The following is a 21,384-nucleotide window of genomic DNA, read 5'->3' as shown; positions in this document are numbered from 1 at the left end:
ATTCTTCATCCAGCTCAAATTCCTCCGACTTCGATAGCTACGCCGACATGGATTTCCATTCGAGCTCCGAGAACAGCGTCACCGGAATGGATCAACCAATTTCCCATCATCTATTCTGGATGAACTGGGGATGGGTTCGTAATATACTAAATTTCTGGAGGCAAGAAGAAGGTGATCCATTTCATCCACCAAATTGCCCTCTTAACGATGAACCTGAAGCACTTACCGGCGAACCCATTCGAAACACCATTTTCTCGCTCATTTCTAGAGTATCTCGTCATGATTACATACTATCCCATATTTCAAATCTTGTTCATTCGCTCGTTCCAACCGTCAATCATCCCGGTATAATAGAAGAAGTCAACGAACTCCGTGCTCGGGTAGTGGTTTTGGAGAATATGGTGCGAAGGTTACAAACACCAACAGCAGCACCAGCAGCATAATCCGTACTACCATCGTCAACGCCGACAGTACTCTTGTCACCCCCAAAATCTCAACATCACAATCTGTATCTCGAATATCAACATCACACGACTCAATATCTGTACTTCGAGTATGATCTTCGTTCTATATATCGTTCTACATCGATTATCTTCGCTTTACGTATCGTATGACGATTATGTAATTTCTAAAGTCTTAGAGATTATGTAATCTAGAATTAACGATAAATCAAATGAGTTTATTATCTTATTGACTCATTAAATCTATGATTATCTCTGAAGAAAATATATATGCAAGTATATTTTCATAAAGATAGTAATTAAAAATTCCTTCGTACAAACTAATAATGATGAAAATATTTTAACGGGTGGGTAGTACCCGAGGAATATTTAGAATTCACATTAATAAGTTATATTGTACATTCTTGAATCTGATTCAACGGTCATTTGTTATTTTACTTACAACCATCGATATACGTATCCGTTCACCCCAGAATAACCATTTCCATTTAAATTTCATATTTGAATTTTTTTTTTACCTATCCAAATCCAACAAGTGGCATAAAGAAGAAACATTGGACAATTAAAATGAAATAAAATGTTGATTATAACATATGAAACTAAACAATTCTTCAATTTTGCCACTTGATTTCATCCTAAACCTCATTTGTACTTCGACAATTATAATCCTCATTCAAATCTTTTCATGATTCTTGAAAACACCTCGATCGAGAAGTTGAACCAGCCGCACCTCGTTTACGGAAGAAAGATTTATGCATACAGTGATGCACCTGAAAAATTTTCGAAACCGAAGTTATAGTTAAAACGTATCCGCGTCGAATTCCTTATCATTCATTATCAAAAACAATCATACGATTCCTTTTCAAGAAGCTAATTTTGTCACAGCTCCACTTCGACTTCTCAGTGAGACTACTCCTATTATAATCTCGATATTTATACTTTGTCCTTTCGACGTTGTTACCGGAGAACCTTTTTCACAACATCATCAGCAGACGTACCAGCAACTCGTTATCTCTTTGGCGAAACCCGCAATCAGTATTTTGAAAATCTCGTAGAAATTCTCCCAGTTATACCGAGAACGACTATCCCTAAGAATTACATTTTTCGAATGTGAAGTTCTGAAAAACATCCTGGACTATGAAGTAGTTCTTGAAATGCTGAAGAAGCAGAAAAAAAAAAAAAAAAAAAAAAAAAAAAAAAAAAACTGTAAACGACTTTAACAGTCAAAAGTTTAATGATGAAGTACATTGTATTGGTAAAGCTTAGAAAAAGAGGAGAGTTGGAACTGGAAAACGGATTGAGCAAAGTATGAAGGAGGATGTAGATAAATCACAAGAACTGAATCTGATTTCAAAGGATTCAAACGATTCAGTGCTTGCTGAAACCATTAGTAAAAAAAAAAAACCTACCCCTTATCCTAAACCTTTCCCGATGATATTCTTCATCATCATCTTATCTTAGATATTATAAGATATCTTCATATCTTTTGTTATACATATCCTCCATATTTCTGGAGATATTCTCACAACTGTTCTTATCCAAAATCATGTATTTCTCCGTAATATCTGCGTTACAATATAAAAGAAACTGTGTTAGTTTCTAAGTTCTAAAACCTTCAAGTTTAAAATAGGAATGTTTTGAAGTAGTGTTGGGAACTGATACATGAATTAGTATAATATAATGAAACTTGATCAACTTCATTATATAACAGTAAGTCATGTTAAGTTTCTAATGGAATGTGATGATTCACAGTACCGTCATCATGTGCCATGTTACACGGCTCTTACATTCTATCAAGTCTCCAAACATATTAGAACGTATCACCTTGATAGTTCTATTTTTCCGGAATATTCGAGTAATTTAACGAATCAAGATCGTGCCATTACAATTTTATTCTAAAACCAATAGCTAGGTTCATTCCAAATTTTATACCTACGAATTCCGAACTATTGATCGCTTGACTCAAGGACGGGAAGAAGAAACGAAGGGACAAAGTCCCAAAATAGAAATTGGGGTATAGATCACAGCAAATAGGAGAGAATATTAACTATGGATGACAATGATTATGGAAAACAGAAGCAGGAGCATCGAAGTATAAGGAAAGATATCAAACCCAACAACCACCCAGAAACTACAAACCATGTATATCAATACGTATGGCGACGTAAAGACACGGGAGAATTAGAAACATTATAATTCCAAGAAAATCATAAAAGTGAATAGATTCTTCTGGCGGTAGATGGAAGAGAAGAATGAAAGATATAAAAGTTAGAAGTATAACAAAAATCAGAACGGGATGAAGCATTTCAAAGGATACCTTAAAGTAGGAATTAAGGAGAAAGAGTAGAAGATGCGAGTTGTGAAAAATAAGGAAACGAAGGGGTGGATTTATAGTGAAATATCCGACAGAGAAATCGAAACAGATTACCGCATTAAATCAAAGAAGATTCTGATCGCCGAATAACCAAATCTTATTACGTAAGATTTTTCCTAAATCCCTTAAATCCCGGAAATCAATTCTAAACCACGTCATCGATTAAAAACGATTCCATATTTACTCATTTCATTTTTTTTTTTGTGATAGCTTCGCTCGTGCGTCTCACATAACCAAATCGTTTTATCTAAATCTTTCAATAATGATAAAATTTCATTATTACCTCATATTCGTCATGAAAACATTCCTATGGTTATTTATGACAACCTCTACCAAATTTCGAGGACGAAATTTCTTTAACGGATGGGTACTGTAACGACCCGGAAATTTCCGACCAAATTTAAACTCTAATCTCTATATGGTTCCGACACGATAAGCAAAAACCCTAAAGTTGACCCGCATTTTTTTTCGATCGTTCTATACTTATAAGATTAATATTTACATAAATTAAAACTTACCAACATGATAAGTAATCCAAATTGTCGAGATTTATATTTCCGAAAAGAGTTTTACACAACGTTTGACCGTCTAGTTTGACCGACGATATCACGAACTATACAATATATGATAATTATACGTTTGCGTATATATATGTATATATACATATTTAACATGATTAATGAATGTTTTAATATCTTATTTTGTATCAAAAACTATAAGTTATAAGTATATTTTGAAACTACTAACTTAAGTTTTCAAAACGATAACTATACGTAACGTTATTTGACATAAATACTTAAGACTTATAATGTTTATACATATATCGTATAAGTAATGTATTTACTCACTTTTAAGACTTAAATACATAAAATCATATAAGTGTATTCACAAAAGATAGCTATATTTGAATCCTCATTCCATTTTTCACAAAATTTCTATACGTATATCTAGAGTATTTGTACTCGTATCATACCTAGCTTCTATACGTATTTACTATTGGTATATACACATCAAATCACCACCTAACCAGCCCTTGTTACTACCCTAGGTATAAGGTAATTGCTTTTGTATTATTGTTTGACAAATACATAAGATTACAAACTAAAATTTTGTCATGTTATCCTTAAAGATCACATTTTTAGGAGTATATATGTATCATCATTTTGATTCATTTACTACTTCAATCTCCTAGCTAAAACACACACACTTATAACCCTTAAACACCTTCAACAATTCAGTAAAGTTCTAAGAAGATCTAGCTTCAAAAACCTTACATAAACACCATAAGAAAACCATACAAAAACACTTCAAGAAAACCTTCCAAGAACACCAACTTACTTCCAATCTTTCATCCACTTCTATCACCCTTTTGATTCTAGCTTCTTACTCCTCTTTTACAGCAAACTTATCCAAGGAACTTGAGGTAGAATCTATGTTCATAACCTTGTTCGATTCATATATATATAGCTATCTTATTTTGTGGTACAAAAGTTTAACAACAAGAACATAGTTTGAATGTTTTCAAACTTGTTTGCAAACTAAATAGATCCTTCTAACTTAACTTTTAAAATACTTCAAGACCTGTAATATAACTTAAATATATGCTAATTTAATAAGGTAAAACTTGGTTTTTCAAAGTATAAGTATTTTTAGAAAAATGGTCATTAAATGATTTTTTTTTTGTAACAAAATGTTTAACTTCATATGTTTCACTAATGTTTCACTTATGCCGTATGATTTTGAATACAAACCAAGGTATTTACAGTTCATAGTCTTAAAGAAGAACTCGATCCAAGAAGATGGCAATTTGAATCAACGAAAACGGACTTGTAACGAAGAAACTATGACCGAAACAAAATTGGTTATCCTAGATCATTTCAACTACGGGATCAATTGGAAAAAAAGATATAAATCACATATTTCTAAGATAACATGATATTTTATATATATGTACTCATAATTCAATTTCATATGGTTCAGGATCACCCGTAAACAACACGAGAAGATTAATCATAAGATCCCATGATTGTACGCAACACGTCATTTGACAACACCGGTACTTTATGTACGCAACACGTCATTTGACAACACCGGTACCATGGGTCAAGATTAATCTCGACCAACACATATACGATGGGGTTTTATGGGAGTTTTATTTATTTCGTTGGGGGTTTATTTATTGCGGGTATATTAAACATCTAAAAATGAACCATTAAAATTGAATTACTAACATCGAAACGCTAACTACGGACTAAGGAATTATTCAAAGTATTAAAAGTATTATAAATATATATACGAGATGTTTGTTTAAAATGAAAATATATTGATATATTATATATGGATAGGTTCGTGATATCAACCGGAAGACCAAGTCAAAAATATATATATCTTCGAGACAACAGTGAGTATATAGTCCCACTTTTAAACTCTAAATATTTCGGGATGAGAATACATGTATTTTATGTTTTACGTTATGGACACAAGTAACTGAAAAATATATTCTACGTTGAGTTGTACCACTGGCATACTTCCCTGTAGCTTGGTAACTGTTATTTACAGCGGTATTGTAAACGCGAATCCTGTTGATAGATCTATCGGGCCTGACAACCCCAACCGGACTGGACGACCAGTATTCAACGGTTGCACAGTACTTCGTTTTGCGACTACACCTTGGTACGGTGTAGTAAGATTTCATATTAAAGGGAATATGCGACGTGATTAAATGTTAAGTATGGTTACCAAGTGCTCAACCACTTAGAATATTTTTATTGAAATGATTATATACGAAATCTTGTGGTCCATTGTTATAACGCTGCTAGCATCAAACCTATATATCTCACCAACTTTATGTTGACGTTTTAAAGCATGTTATTCTCAGGTACGAATTAAGTCTTCCGCTGTGCATTAGCTCATGTTAAGGATACTACTTGGGACCATTTAAGCTATGATACAAGGACGTTGCATTCGAGTCATTGAAGTTCATTAAAGACTATTGTTATGAAAATGGCAGATTAGATCATTTGGTTGTTATAAAATGTTAGGCTAATATGTCAACTCTCGATGTAATAATAGATTGCCTTTAAGAAATAAATGCAACGTTTGTAAAATGTATCATATAGAGGTCAAGTACCTCGCGATGTTATCAACTATTGTAATTCGTTTTTAATCTATATGGACGATGTCCGGATGATTAGTTTCGGATCCTTTCAAATATCAAAATCAGAATAACATATGAGTGATACATAAAATATGTAACTAAGGTTACATAGTATAATGCAAAGTATATAAGTATGATATATACCTTTTTTACAATCAGGTGCAGGCTTTAGTAGAGAAGATGAAAAGGGTTGAATGACTTGAAAGGGAAAAGATTGTGAGATACGAAAAAGCCAAAATCCTATTTATGGAGAAAATACGGGCGTCAAAAGGTAACAAGGGTATAATGGTAGCCGTACACGTGTATCAATATTAGGCTAAGCACTTTGTAAAGATGTCTGGTGCATGTTAGCATCAATAGGCGGTTGCATAATTACAATCATTACCTTTTCGGTAAATAGTGACAGTTGTCACCTCGGGTGCAGGAAATGCAGCTGAAAAGACAGTTTGGTGACTGCACGTATACATTGCATTTAATGCTAATACAGTACCCGGTTACACATATATATTTAAATAATCTTATGCACTGTCCGGTTACATTTGGAATCCAACTAGGATTTTTAGCGAAAATATTAAGCATGCTAATTTGGTTCAAGGGTGTTGTTGTGGTTCATTATGTGTACATTTTCTTACTAGTTCAACGTCATACACTAATTTTCATTGTATATAATATCGAGCTGGGGGGACTTAATGATACGCATATCCGCAAGACTATGCGGACTACGCATCTAAAGCCCTGAACCGCACACAAATTGCATGTAAGATATATGGTACGGGTATAGTCGCACTCTATGCGCCTATACCATCTGATGCGAGTTTTGTATACTTGCATAAGGGTCCAGTATATTCTAAAAGAATATACGGTATAATCAATTCGGATTCTTTTCCTTAAATAACGAAAGTTAGTTGGGATAAGATTGCATTTAATTAGGGAAGAGATTATATCGAAACCCTAATTCGTGAGCCTATAAATACATAGCTCATAAACTCTAAAAACATATTCGTTTACTCATACGTAACAACAGCATACATATCTTCATCGTACGAACAAAGCTTCATACGATCTTAAAGACTTTCAGGTACGACTCGAACTATAAAACCTTCATGTCTTTGGGCCACTCAACCTCGTATGCTGGGTTGTTGGTGGACTCTCAAATCGGCCACCCTATCGGAACCAAAACGATACTGATGTGGGTTATCCATGACTAAGCGTCGGAGGTCCGAATGTTATTAGTCCTTAAACCCTATTATGCACTCAAGCGTAGGTTCACCTTGACCTCGTGAAAATATGCTTCATCAATGGATTTAGGGCCTAATATCGGGGGTAAAAACGTGACGTTTTAGCCGATATCAAATAACCCACACTTAACTTTGCTTGTCCTCAAGCAAAAAGCAGGAATATAAGGTTCTTTCTAATAGATTCTTCCTCGCCCACTTTGGATCCTTTTATTATGCCTTTATCAGAAGTTGTTGTAACATCCCGTCTTTTTTTGTTTACTTTCCGTTATACTATTTTAAAGTCCGTTATATAATTATAACATCTCCCGTTAATACGCGTTTTAAAATATTTCTTTAGGTAATTCACGCACCCGAATCAAACTTGAGGGACTAAACTAGCCAAGAGGGCAAAGAGATAAATAGGTCAACTAGTCAACTCCATCCTCCTCCATTCATTCATCTTTCACTTTCTCGCTTACTTTCAACTTCTCTCTCAAACAACCAACTCAAAAATTCATCATCTATTTTCGATCTAACAAGCATCAACTAAAACAAATTACATATTTAGAATCCTTGCATCTTCCTCTTCGAATCCATACCAACTTTATTGCATTTGGGTAACTTTCCAAAAACACTAGATTTTATGTTCTTGATGTATTTAACTTATAGAAGTGTTAATTAGTGTCTATGGCTCAAGTCTAACATGATTATGTGATTTATATGCTCGATCTCGTTATTTTAGTGTAACTAGCATGAACTTGAAAAGTGTGTGTTTGATCTTGAGTTTTGGATGATTAAATGTTGTGGATATGCTAAAGTGCAAGTATTAATTATGTTACTAGCATCACTAGCTTCATTTTGATGTGTAGGTTGAGTAAGAAACTTCAATAACATGATTTATGAGTTTATGATTTTTGGTTAGGGTTTGGTGGTCTTCGATGTGAATTTTGATGCCTTAAATGCTTGACAATGTTTCTTGTAAGTGTTTAGTTGCAATGTATGTTTAATTACCTTCGAAACGGCATATCATTTATGTAAAATGGATCACCGAATCATGAAATGAGAGTTATAAACTTGGATGCAATTAATGATGAGAATTAAATGTGGTTGTAGTTGTTGTAAGTGGTAGATTGATTGATGAAATGTGTTTAGTTGTTTTCCTCGTCAAAATACCTTTCCGATGATATAAGATACATGTTTTGATTGTTTGCGGATCATAAATTGTGTTTGTTTGGGTTTTAGTTCGTGCACTTGTGTAATATCAGCAATCAGACCTGTGCTCTGATCTGGACGCCATCCAGATTCTTGGACGCCGTCCAAGCCTTCACATCTGGACACCGTCCAGCCAATATGGATGCCGTCCAGATGAACTGTCGAGTTCTGATTTCGTTGGTCGTTTACCATTTAATTCTAACTATGCTACGCACCTTCGATTCACATGTAACTTGTTCTAACATGCTTATATATGATTAAAAACCTCAGAAAAATGGTTCGGGACCCGACCCGAACGTGTTGACTTTTTCGTTGACTTTGACTCGGCAAAAGTTGACTTTTGATCAAACTTAACCGAATAATCATGCAATCGTTCTAACATGCTTTCATACTTGTATCTTGCATGAAACTTGACAACGTGACTCACATGCTATATTATCGAGTCATAATGAGCCATAGGACTAATTGAATAGTTTGACCGACCGTGTTTACCGATAATAATACGAACCCATTTGTTTAGGTCAAGACTAGCATTCGTTCTTGCACACGTTACTTTGTGAAATACCTTATTTACTCGTGCATTCAAGGTGAGATCATAGTCCCAACTTTTCAACAACTTTTACTCTTTTAACTGTGGGATGAAAAACATATACGTATAATACTTTTATGCTTTAAACACAAGTACGGAACCAAACATTCCACGTGGAGTTAGAACAAAAGGCCTCAATTCAATTATCATTAGTTACACTTGCAGGGTATAAACGTGAACTTATGTTGTGTGATCACATGGGCTTGACAAGCCCTCATTCGGACGGTTCGCTACCGTTAGCGGATGAAATATATTTTCGAGTATATAGTGTAGGTTCTAACACTATGATAGCGGGGTTCGTGAACAGTTAAGTCTTGATAATTGGGTGCTCTACAAACGTATAACAACCTTGGAATGAAAATGATTTTGATAATCAACGTTATGGCAATACAAAATCTTGTGGTTCAAAAACAACATTTACTACTACACCTATGATTTCACCAACGTTTTTCGTTGACAGTTTTCTATATGTTTTCTCAGGTCCTTGAACGCTAAATGATACATGCTTCCGCACTCTACTTTTTGATACTTGCTTGGATGTCGAGTATACATGCATACGGAGCATCTTTTGACTTTACTTAAATTTGTGTCGCATAGGTTTCATTCGTACTTAAAACATTGTAACGTAACTAGCCTTTGAACTACTTTGTAACACTTGAAACATCTTTACTTATGAAATGAATGCGACATACTTTTGGTCAAACGTTGTTTAAAGACTTATGACCACGTAACGGGACCTAAGTAGACGGCGCCGTCAATGATGATTTTGTCGGGTTGCTATAGATGGTATCAGAGCGTTGGTTGTAGGGATTTAGAGTTCATTGGTGTCAACCCCGAGTCATAGGGTACATTGGTGAGTCTAGACTACAACCGACATATAGACTTGAAGTAGGAATTACTTGACTACTTGTGCATTTATACTTGAACTCTTCTATTCGTATCTAACTCATATTACATCTTAATCTCACGTTGTTTAATTTGATTGACACGCCACCTTAACTTAGTGAAATAATACCGAATCCACATATGAATTAGGGTAATATAATTTCCGGGATTATATTACGGTGACTCATATGAACGTTCCGACATTATGACATAAAGAATTTAAGGCGAGTCAAGGAAAATTTTCTCTTTATCCTTATTCCATATCACGATTAGTATTATTGAGAATACTAATCAACGATATTCTTATGTTTTGAAGGAACAATGCCTCCTTGCCATGTACCACGATATGAAACACCCGAACAAGCTCTTGAACTAATGATCGCCACCGCCGTAGATGCGGCCATGGCCAGTCACTCATCCAACACAAACAACCCCAACAACAACAACAACAACAACAATAATGGAGCCAGAAATTCAAACGAGGGATGCTCCTACAAAGCTTTTATGGAGTGCAAACCTCATAATTTCGATGGAACCGGGGGAGCGGTTACTCTCACCCGATGGTTCGAACAAACGGAAGCCGTTTTTAGCATAAGCGATTGCCGAGACCAAGACAAGGTCAAATATTCCACCCACACTTTTGCCGGTATCGCTCTCACGTGGTGGAACATGTATGTACAATCGGTAGGTACCGATGAAGCCCACGCTCTCTCTTGTTTCGAATTAAAGGGGAAGCTGATCACCGAATACTTCCCACATGAAGTGTAGTGACCCGAACTTTTCCATGTTTATATATATTAATTGAGATTGATATTTACATGATTAAATGTTTCTAACATGTTAAGCAATCAAACTTGTTAAGACTTGATTAATTGAAATATGTTTCATATTGACAATTGACCACCCAAGTTGACCGGTGATTCACGAACGTTAAAACTTGTAAAAACTATATGATGACATATATATGGATATATATATAGTTAACATGATACTATGATAAGTAAACATATCATTAAGTATATTAACAATGAACTACATATGTAAAAACAAGACTACTAACTTAATGATTTTTAAACGAGACATATATGTAACGATTATCGTTGTAAAGACATTTAATGCATATATATCATATTAAAAGATATTCATACATGATAATATCATGATAATATAATAATTTAAAATCTCATTTGATATTATAAACATTGGGTTAACAACATTTAACAAGATCGTTAACCTAAAGGTTTCAAAACAACACTTACATGTAACGACTAACGATGACTTAACGACTCAGTTAAAATGTATATACATTTAGTGTTTTAATATGTATTTATACACTTTTAAAAGACTTTAATACACTTATCAAAATACTTCTACTTAACAAAAATTCTTACAATTACATCCTCGTTCAGTTTCATCAACAATTCTACTCGTATGCACCCGTATTCGTACTCGTACAATACACTGCTTTTAGATGTATGTACTATTTGTATATACACTCTAATGATCAGCTTTTAGTAGCCCATGTGAGTCACCTAACACATTTGGGAACCATCATTTGGCAACTAGCATGAAATATCTCATAAAATTACAAAAATATGAGTAATCATTCATGACTTATTTACATGAAAACAAAATTACATATCCTTTATATCTAATCCATACACCAACGACCAAAAACACCTACAAACACTTTCATTCTTCAATTTTCTTCATCTAATTGATCTCTCTCAAGTTCTATCTTCAAGTTCTAAGTGTTCTTCATAAATTCCAAAAGTTCTAGTTATATAAAATCAAGAATACTTTCAAGTTTGCTAGCTCACTTCCAATCTTGTAAGGTGATCATCCAACCTCAAGAAATATTTGTTTCTTACAGTAGGTTATCATTCTAATACAAGGTAATAATCATATTCAAACTGTGGTTCAATTTCTATAACTATAACAATCTTATTTCAAGTGATGATCTTACTTGAACTTGTTTTCGTGTCATGATTCTGCTCCAAGAACTTCGAGCCATCCAAGGATCCGTTGAAGCTAGATCAATTTTTCTCTTTTCCAGTAGGTTTATCCAAGGAACTTAAGGTAGTAATGATGTTCATAACATCATTTGATTCATACATATAAAGCTATCTTATTCGAAGGTTTAAACTTGTAATCACTAGAACATAGTTTAGTTAATTCTAAACTTGTTCGCAAACAAAAGTTAATCCTTCTAACTTGACTTTTAAAATCAACTAAACACATGTTCTATATCTATATGATATGCTAACTTAATGATTTAAAACCTGGAAACACGAAAAACACCGTAAAACCGGATTTACGCCGTCGTAGTAACACCGCGGGCTGTTTTAGGTTAGTTAATTAAAAACTATGATAAACTTTGATTTAAAAGTTGTTATTCTGAAAAAATGATTGTTATTATGAACATGAAACTATATCCAAAAATTATGGTTAAACTCAAAGTGGAATTATGTTTTCTAAAATGGTCATCTAGACGTCGTTCTTTTGACTGAAATGAATACCTTTACAAAAATGACTTGTAACTTATTTTTCCGACTATAAACCTATACTTTTTCTGTTTATATTCATAAAATTGAGCTCAATATGAAACCATAGCAATTTGATTCACTCAAAACGGATTTAAAATGAAGAAGTTATGGGTAAAACAAGATTGGATAATTTTTCTCATTTTAGCTACGTGAAAATTGGTAACAAATCTATTCCAACCATAACTTAATCAACTTGTATTGTATATTATGTAATCTTGAGATACCATAGACACGTATACAATGTTTCGACCTATCATGTCGACACATCTATATATATTTCGGAACAACCATAGACACTCTATATGTGAATGTTGGAGTTAGCTATACAGGGTTGAGGTTGATTCCAAAATATATATAGTTTGAGTTGTGATCAATACTGAGATACGTATACACTGGGTCGTGGATTGATTCTAGATAATATTTATCGATTTATTTCTGTACATCTAACTGTGGACAACTAGTTGTAGGTTACTAACGAGGACAGCTGACTTAATAAACTTAAAACATCAAAATATATTAAAAGTGTTGTAAATATATTTTGAACATACTTTGATATATATGTATATATTGTTATAGGTTCGTGAATCAACCAGTGGCCAAGTCTTACTTCCCGACGAAGTAAAAATCTGTGAAAGTGAGTTATAGTCCCACTTTTAAAATCTAATATTTTTGGGATGAGAATACATGCAGGTTTTATAAATGATTTACAAAATAGACACAAGTACGTGAAACTACATTCTATGGTTGAATTATCGAAATCGAATATGCCCCTTTTTATTAAGTCTGGTAATCTAAGAATTAGGGAACAGACACCCTAATTGACGCGAATCCTAAAGATAGGTCTATTGGGCCTAACAAACCCCATCCAAAGTACCGGATGCTTTAGTACTTCGAAATTTATATCATATCCGAAGGGTGTCCCGGAATGATGGGGATATTCTTATATATGCATCTTGTTAATGTCGGTTACCAGGTGTTCACCATATGAATGATTTTTATCTCTATGTATGGGATGTGTATTGAAATATGAAATCTTGTGGTCTATTATTATGATTTGATATATATAGGTTAAACCTATAACTCACTAACATTTTTGTTGATGTTTTAAGCATGTTTATTCTCAGGTGATTACTAAGAGCTTCCGCTGTCGCATACTTAAATAAGGACGAGATTTGGAGTCCATGCTTGTATGATATTGTGTAAAAACTGCATTCAAGAAACTTATTTTGTTGTAACATATTTGTATTGTAAACCATTATGTAATGGTCGTGTGTAAACAGGATATTTTAGATTATCATTATTTGATAATCTACGTAAAGCTTTTTAAACCTTTATTGATGAAATAAAGGTTATGGTTTGTTTTAAAATGAATGAAGTCTTTGAAAAACGTCTCATATAGAGGTCAAAACCTCGCAACGAAATCAATTAATATGGAACGTTTTTAATCAATAAGAACGGGACATTTCCGTTGGTATCAGAGCGTTGGTCTTAGAGAACCAGAAAATTTGCATTAGTGTGTCTTATCGAGTTTGTTAGGATGCATTAGTGAGTCTGGACTTCGACCGTGTTTTCTTTAAAAATGATTGCTTAACATTTTTGTTGGAAACTATATATTATTAACATGTATATATTATGTGATATATTAATCTCTTAACATGTTTGATATTGTGTGATAGATGTCTACCTCTAGCACAAATCCCATTGACTCACCTAATAATAACGAAGAGTCGAATATATATTGGACTGATTCACAAGTTCCCAAAGAGGAACCGGAAGAAGAATCCGAACCGGAAGAAGAATTAGAACCGGAAGAGGAGGAACCGGAGGAGGAAATAGAACCGGTGGGGGAAATAATAAAACGGTTAAGTAAAAGAAAATCCTCAACCAACCGACCAAGGTTAATTATGGTCAATGGTGTTTCCGCCAAGGAAGCAACATATTGGGAGGATTATCAATTCTCCGATGAATCGGATTCCGACGAGAATTCCGATGATGTTATAGAAATTACCCCAACTGAATTTAAAAAAGCAAAAGAAAATAATAAGGGAAAGGGCATAAAAATAGATAAATCTAATTCCAACCCCGATGAACTTTATATGTATCGTCAACCCCCGAAGTCCTTAAGTTGTAACAATGACCCGGGAACCTCTAAACCACCAGGTTTTTCTAAACCGTTGTGGAAAACGACAGCTCGTATTAGGGGAACATCATATATCCCTAGAAACTTGGCAAAACGAACCAAAACCGAAGAAGAAGAAATGAGCGATTCGGAATAAGATAGTTGTATTCGTGTGGTGTAATATATGTAATATAGTGTGCTTATGCTTTATGATATATGTAAAAATTGCTTGTATTAATAAGTATTTTTTTTTATGAATTTAACTCTTGTCTATTTTATAGTATAAAAACACAAAATGGATAGACAACCCAATATTTTAAGAGACCTACCCGGAGACATGATTGATGAAATCTTGTCTAGAGTCGGTCAGAATTCTTCGGCACAACTATTTACGGTGAAATCAGTTTGTAAGACATTCGAAGAACGTTCCAAGAATGTCTTGGTTTATAAGAGGATTTCGTTTGAAAGAAGGGGGATATCACATTGGGAAACCCATAAGTTACGATGTGTTTACTTTGACGCATATATTGCGGGGAACCCAAATGCTATTTTACGCAACGGGTTAAGAAATTATTTTGACTCAATGTATCCGAATATAGGACTTCATGATTTAGAAAAAGCGCCTAACATGCAACATAAAGAAGCATGCTATGCTTACGGGTTAGTAATGTTCGCTTCTCACCAAAGTGAGAAAAAGAACATCGGGCTACAGCTATTAAACAAAACGTTCCCACAAGTGACGGAGTCTGTAATTGGGGTAAGAAATGAGGTTTTTAGATTGTTACGGGACTGTTGGTCATTACGTAACCCTCGTCCCTTTGATGACATTACAACACGCTGTCTTATCAACGGCCATAACAGTTATGTTCCACAAGACCAAGGATGGGAAGTAGTCCTAGTAAAACCAGAATGCATGACTTGTTTCTGGACGTATGAATTACGTGTCTTTATCGCCTTTGCTGAACGACTTGTGTACTAGCCAGAATTATCTGCACAACTATCTTGTATCAAAGTTATTGTGTGCTATATTTCATGCTTTATGTAAAATAAGCGGTATTGTAAGTTTGTAAAATACTGTATAAAAGTTTGAACGCGAAATATTATTATAATCAGTTTTTCATATAGAATTGTAGTAGTTGAATTGTATATTAGCTACTAAGTATGAACTTAATGGGTAGGTACTACCCGAATTTAAACTTATAAAACGCTAATATGAAGAAAAAGCTTTTATAAATGAGTTCGTATTATGCTACGAAATACTATTAACTACTCTTAATATTCTGTATGATTAACTTGTTCCATTTGACTATTTTGAAGGAAATGGCACCGACTACTCTACACACCGTGAATATGAATGAAGAGGAATTCCGTACTTTTCTAGCTTCAAACATAGCTGCAGTACAGGCTGCGCTACATATCAACAATAACCTTGGATCTAGCAGTACAGGAAATCGTGTAGGATGCACCTACAAAGAATTCACTGCCTGCAAACCTTTGGAATTTGATGGAACCGAAGGACCGATCGGATTGAAACGGTGGACCGAGAAGGTCGAATCGGTGTTTGCCATAAGTAAGTGTACTGAAGAGGAAAAAGTGAAGTACGCTATGCATACCTTCACAGGTTCTGCGTTAACATGGTGGAATACCTATCTAGAGCAAGTGGGACAAGATGATGCATACGCACTACCGTGGTCAGCATTCAAGCACTTGATGAACGAGAAGTACCGTCCCAGAACCGAGGTCAATAAGCTTAAGACAGAACTTAGAGGGTTACGAACCCAAGGATTTGATATTACCACGTACGAAAGACGATTCACAGAATTGTGCCTATTGTGTCCGGGAGCGTTCGAAGATGAGGAAGAGAAGATCGACGCGTTTGTGAAAGGATTACCGGAAATAATCCAAGAAGATATAAGTTCACATGAGCCCGCCTCCATACAACAGGCATGTAGAATGGCTCACAAACTAGTGAACCAGATTGAGGAAAGAATTAAAGAACAGACTGCTGAAGAGGCTAATGTGAAGCAAGTCAAAAGAAAGTGGGAGGAAAACGGTGATAAGAATCACAAATACAACAACAACAGAAATTACAATAATAATCGCAACAATTATCCCAACAATCGCAACATCAATCGCAACTACAACAAACGGCCCAACAACAACAACAACAACAACAACAACAACAACAACAACAACAACAACAACAGCAACTACAACAATCGTCCCAACAACAATAACAATCGCAACAACAACAACAATCAAAAGCAGCTATGCCAAAGGTGTGAAAAGTATCACTCGGGGTTCTGCACCAAATTTTGCAACAAGTGTAAAAGAAATGGTCATAGCGCGGCGAAGTGTGAGGTCTACGGACCAGGGGTTAACAGAACGAAAGGAACAAATGGTGTCGGAACGAGTAATGGCGGAGCAAGTAGTGTCGGAGCAAGTTATGCCAATGTAGTTTGTTATAAATGTGGAAAACCGGGCCACATTATTAGAAATTGCCTGAAACAGGAGAACACGAATGGACAAGGCCGCGGAAGAGTTTTCAATATTAATACGGCAGAGGCACATGAAGACTCGGAGCTTATTACGGGTACGTTTCTTATTGACAATAAATCTGCTTACGTTTTATTTGATTCGGGTGCGGATAGAAGCTATATGAGTAGAGATTTTTGTGCTAAATTAAGTTATCCATTGACGCCTTTGGATTGTAAATTTTTACTCGAATTAGCAAATGGTAAATTAATTTCAGCAGATAATATATGTCGGAATCGAGAAATTAAACTGGTTAGCGAAACATTTAAGATTGATTTGATACCAGTAGAGTTAGGGAGTTTTGATGTGATAATCGGTATGGACTGGTTGAAAGAAGTGAAAGCAGATATCATTTGTTACAAAAATGCAATTCGCATTATACGAGAAAAAGGAAAACCCTTAATGGTGTACGGAGAAAAGGGCAACACGAAGCTACATCTTATTAGTAATTTGAAGGCACAAAAACTAATAAGAAAAGGTTGCTATGCTGTTCTAGCACACGTTGAGAAAGTACAAACTGAAGAAAAGAGCATCAATGATGTTCCCATTGCAAAAGAATTTCCCGATGTATTTCCGAAAGAATTACCGGGATTACCCCCACATCGATCCGTTGAATTTCAAATAGATCTTGTACCAGGAGCTGCACCAATAGCTCGTGCTCCTTACAGACTCGCACCCAGCGAGATGAAAGAACCGCAAAGCCAATTACAAGAACTTTTAGAGCGTGGTTTCATTCGACCAAGCACATCACCATGGGGAGCTCCTGTTTTGTTTGTCAAGAAGAAAGATGGTACATTCAGGTTGTGTATTGACTACCGAGAGTTGAACAAACTTACCATCAAGAACCGCTACCCACTACCGAGAATCGACGACTTATTTGATCAACTACAAGGCTCGTCTGTTTATTCAAAGATTGACTTACGTTCCGGGTATCATCAAATGCGGTTGAAAGAAGATGATATTCCAAAGACTGCTTTCAGAACACGTTACGATCATTACGAGTTGATGGGCATGCCGTTTGGTTTAACTAATGCACCAGCTGTGTTCATGGACCTTATGAACCGAGTGTGTGGTCCATACCTTGACAAGTTTGTCATTGTTTTCATTGATGACATACTTATTTACTCAAAGAATGACCAAGAACACGGTGAACATTTGAGAAAGGTGTTAGAAGTATTGAGGAAGGAAGAATTGTACGCTAAGTTTTCAAAGTGTGCATTTTGGTTGGAAGAAGTTCAATTCCTCAGTCACATAGTGAACAAAGAAGGTATTAAGGTGGATCCGGCAAAGATAGAAACTGTTAAAAAGTGGGAAACCCCGAAAACTCCGAAACACATACGCCAGTTTTTAGGACTAGCTGGTTACTACAGAAGGTTCATCCAAGACTTTTCTAGAATAGCAAAACCCTTGACTGCATTAACGCATAAAGGGAAGAAATTTGAATGGAATGATGAACAAGAGAAAGCATTTCAGTTATTGAAGAAAAAGCTAACTACGGCACCTATATTGTCATTGCCTGAAGGGAATGATGATTTTGTGATTTATTGTGATGCATCAAAGCAAGGTCTCGGTTGTGTATTAATGCAAAGAACGAAGGTGATTGCTTATGCATCTAGACAATTGAAGATTCACGAACAAAATTATACGACGCATGATTTGGAATTAGGCGCGGTTGTTTTTGCATTAAAGACTTGGAGGCACTACTTATATGGGGTCAAAAGTATTATATATACCGACCACAAAAGTCTTCAACACATATTTAATCAGAAACAACTGAATATGAGGCAGCGTAGGTGGATTGAATTATTGAATGATTACGACTTTGAGATTCGTTACCACCCGGGGAAGGCAAATGTGGTAGCCGATGCCTTGAGCAGGAAGGACAGAGAACCCATTCGAGTAAAATCTATGAATATAATGATTCATAATAACCTTACTACTCAAATAAAGGAGGTGCAACAAGGAGTTTTAAAAAAAGGGAAATTTAAAGGATGAAATACCCAAAGGATCGGAGTAGCATCTTAATATTCGGGAAGACGAAACCCGGTATAGGGCTGAAAGGATTTGGGTACCAAAATTTGGAGATATGAGAGAAATGGTACTTAGAGAAGCTCATAAAACCAGATACTCAATACATCCTGGAACGGGGAAGATGTACAAGGATCTCAAGAAACATTTTTGGTGGCCGGGTATGAAAGCCGATGTTGCTAAATACGTAGGAGAATGTTTGACGGGTTCTAAGGTCAAAGCTGAGCATCAGAAACCATCAGGTCTACTTCAACAACCCGAAATCCCGGAATGGAAATGGGAAAACATTACCATAGATTTCATCACTAAATTGCCAAGGACTGCAAGTGGTTTTGATACAATTTGGGTAATAGTTGATCGTCTCACCAAATCAGCACACTTCATGCCAATAAGAGAAGCTGACAAGATGGAGAAGTTAGCACGACTGTATTTGAAGGAAGTCGTCTCCAGACATGGAATACCAATCTCTATTATCTCTGATAGGGATGGCAGATTTATTTCAAGATTCTGGCAGACATTACAGTAAGCATTAAGAACTCGTCTAGACATGAGTACTGCCTATCATCCACAAACTGATGGGCAGAGCGAAAGGACGATACAAACGCTTGAAGACATGCTACGAGCATGTGTTATTGATTTCGGAAACAGTTGGGATCGACATCTACCGTTAGCAGAATTTTCCTACAACAACAGCTACCATTCAAGCATTGAGATGGCGCCGTTTGAAGCACTTTATGGTAGAAAGTGCAGGTCTCCGATTTGTTGGAGTGAAGTGGGGGATAGACAGATTACGGGTCCGGAGATTATACAAGAAACTACCGAGAAGATCATCCAAATTCAACAACGGTTGAAAACCGCCCAAAGTCGACAAAAGAGCTACGCTGACATTAAAAGAAAAGATATAGAATTTGAAATTGGAGAGATGGTCATGCTTAAAGTTGCACCTTGGAAAGGCGTTGTTCGATTTGGTAAACGAGGGAAATTAAATCCAAGGTATATTGGACCATTCAATATTATTGATCGTGTCGGACCAGTAGCTTACCGACTTGAGTTACCTCAACAACTCGCGGCTGTACATAACACTTTCCACGTCTCGAATTTGAAGAAATGTTTTTCTAAAGAAGATCTCACTATTCCGTTAGATGAAATCCAAATCAACGAAAAACTTCAATTCATCGAAGAACCCGTCGAAATAATGGATCGTGAGGTTAAAAGACTTAAGCAAAACAAGATACAAATTGTTATGGTTCGATGGAATGCTCGTAGAGGACCCGAGTTCACCTGGGAGCGTGAAGATCAGATGAAGAAGAAATACCCGCATCTATTTCCAGAAGATTCGTCAACACCTTCAACAGCTTAAAATTTCGGGACGAAATTTATTTAACGGGTAGGTACTGTAGTGACCCGAACTTTTCCATGTTTATATATATTAATTGAGATTGATATTTACATGATTAAATGTTTCCAACATGTTAAGCAATCAAACTTGTTAAGACTTGATTAATTGAAATATGTTTCATATAGACAATTGACCACCCAAGTTGACCGGTGATTCACGAACGTTAAAACTTGTAAAAACTATATGATGACATATATATGGATATATATATAGTTAACATGATACTATGATAATTAAACATATCATTAAGTATATTAACAATGAACTACATATGTAAAAACAAGACTACTAACTTAATGATTTTTAAACGAGACATATATGTAACGATTATCGTTGTAAAGACATTTAATGTATATATATCATATTAAGAGATATTCATACATGATAATATCATGATAATATAATAATTTAAAATCTCATTTGATATTATAAACATTGGGTTAACAACATTTAACAAGATCGTTAACCTAAAGGTTTCAAAACAACACTTACATGTAACGACTAACGATGACTTAACGACTCAGTTAAAATGTATATACATATAGTGTTTTAATATGTATTTATACACTTTTGAAAGACTTCAATACACTTATCAAAATACTTCTACTTAACAAAAATGCTTACAATTACATCCTCGTTCAGTTTCATCAACAATTCTACTCGTATGCACCCGTATTCGTACTCGTACAATACACAGCTTTTAGATGTATGTACTATTGGTATATACACTCCAATGATCAGCTCTTATCAGCACATGTGAGTCACCTAACACATGTGGGAACCATTATTTGGCAACTAGCATGAAATATCTCATAAAATTACAAAAATATGAGTAATCATTCATGACTTATTTACATGAAAA

Source organism: Rutidosis leptorrhynchoides, chromosome 5 (genome assembly GCF_046630445.1).
Source record: "Rutidosis leptorrhynchoides isolate AG116_Rl617_1_P2 chromosome 5, CSIRO_AGI_Rlap_v1, whole genome shotgun sequence".
Taxonomy (NCBI): Eukaryota; Viridiplantae; Streptophyta; class Magnoliopsida; order Asterales; family Asteraceae; genus Rutidosis; species Rutidosis leptorrhynchoides.
The sequence above is the reverse complement of the archived record's forward strand: the minus strand, read 5'-3'. Positions refer to the sequence as shown.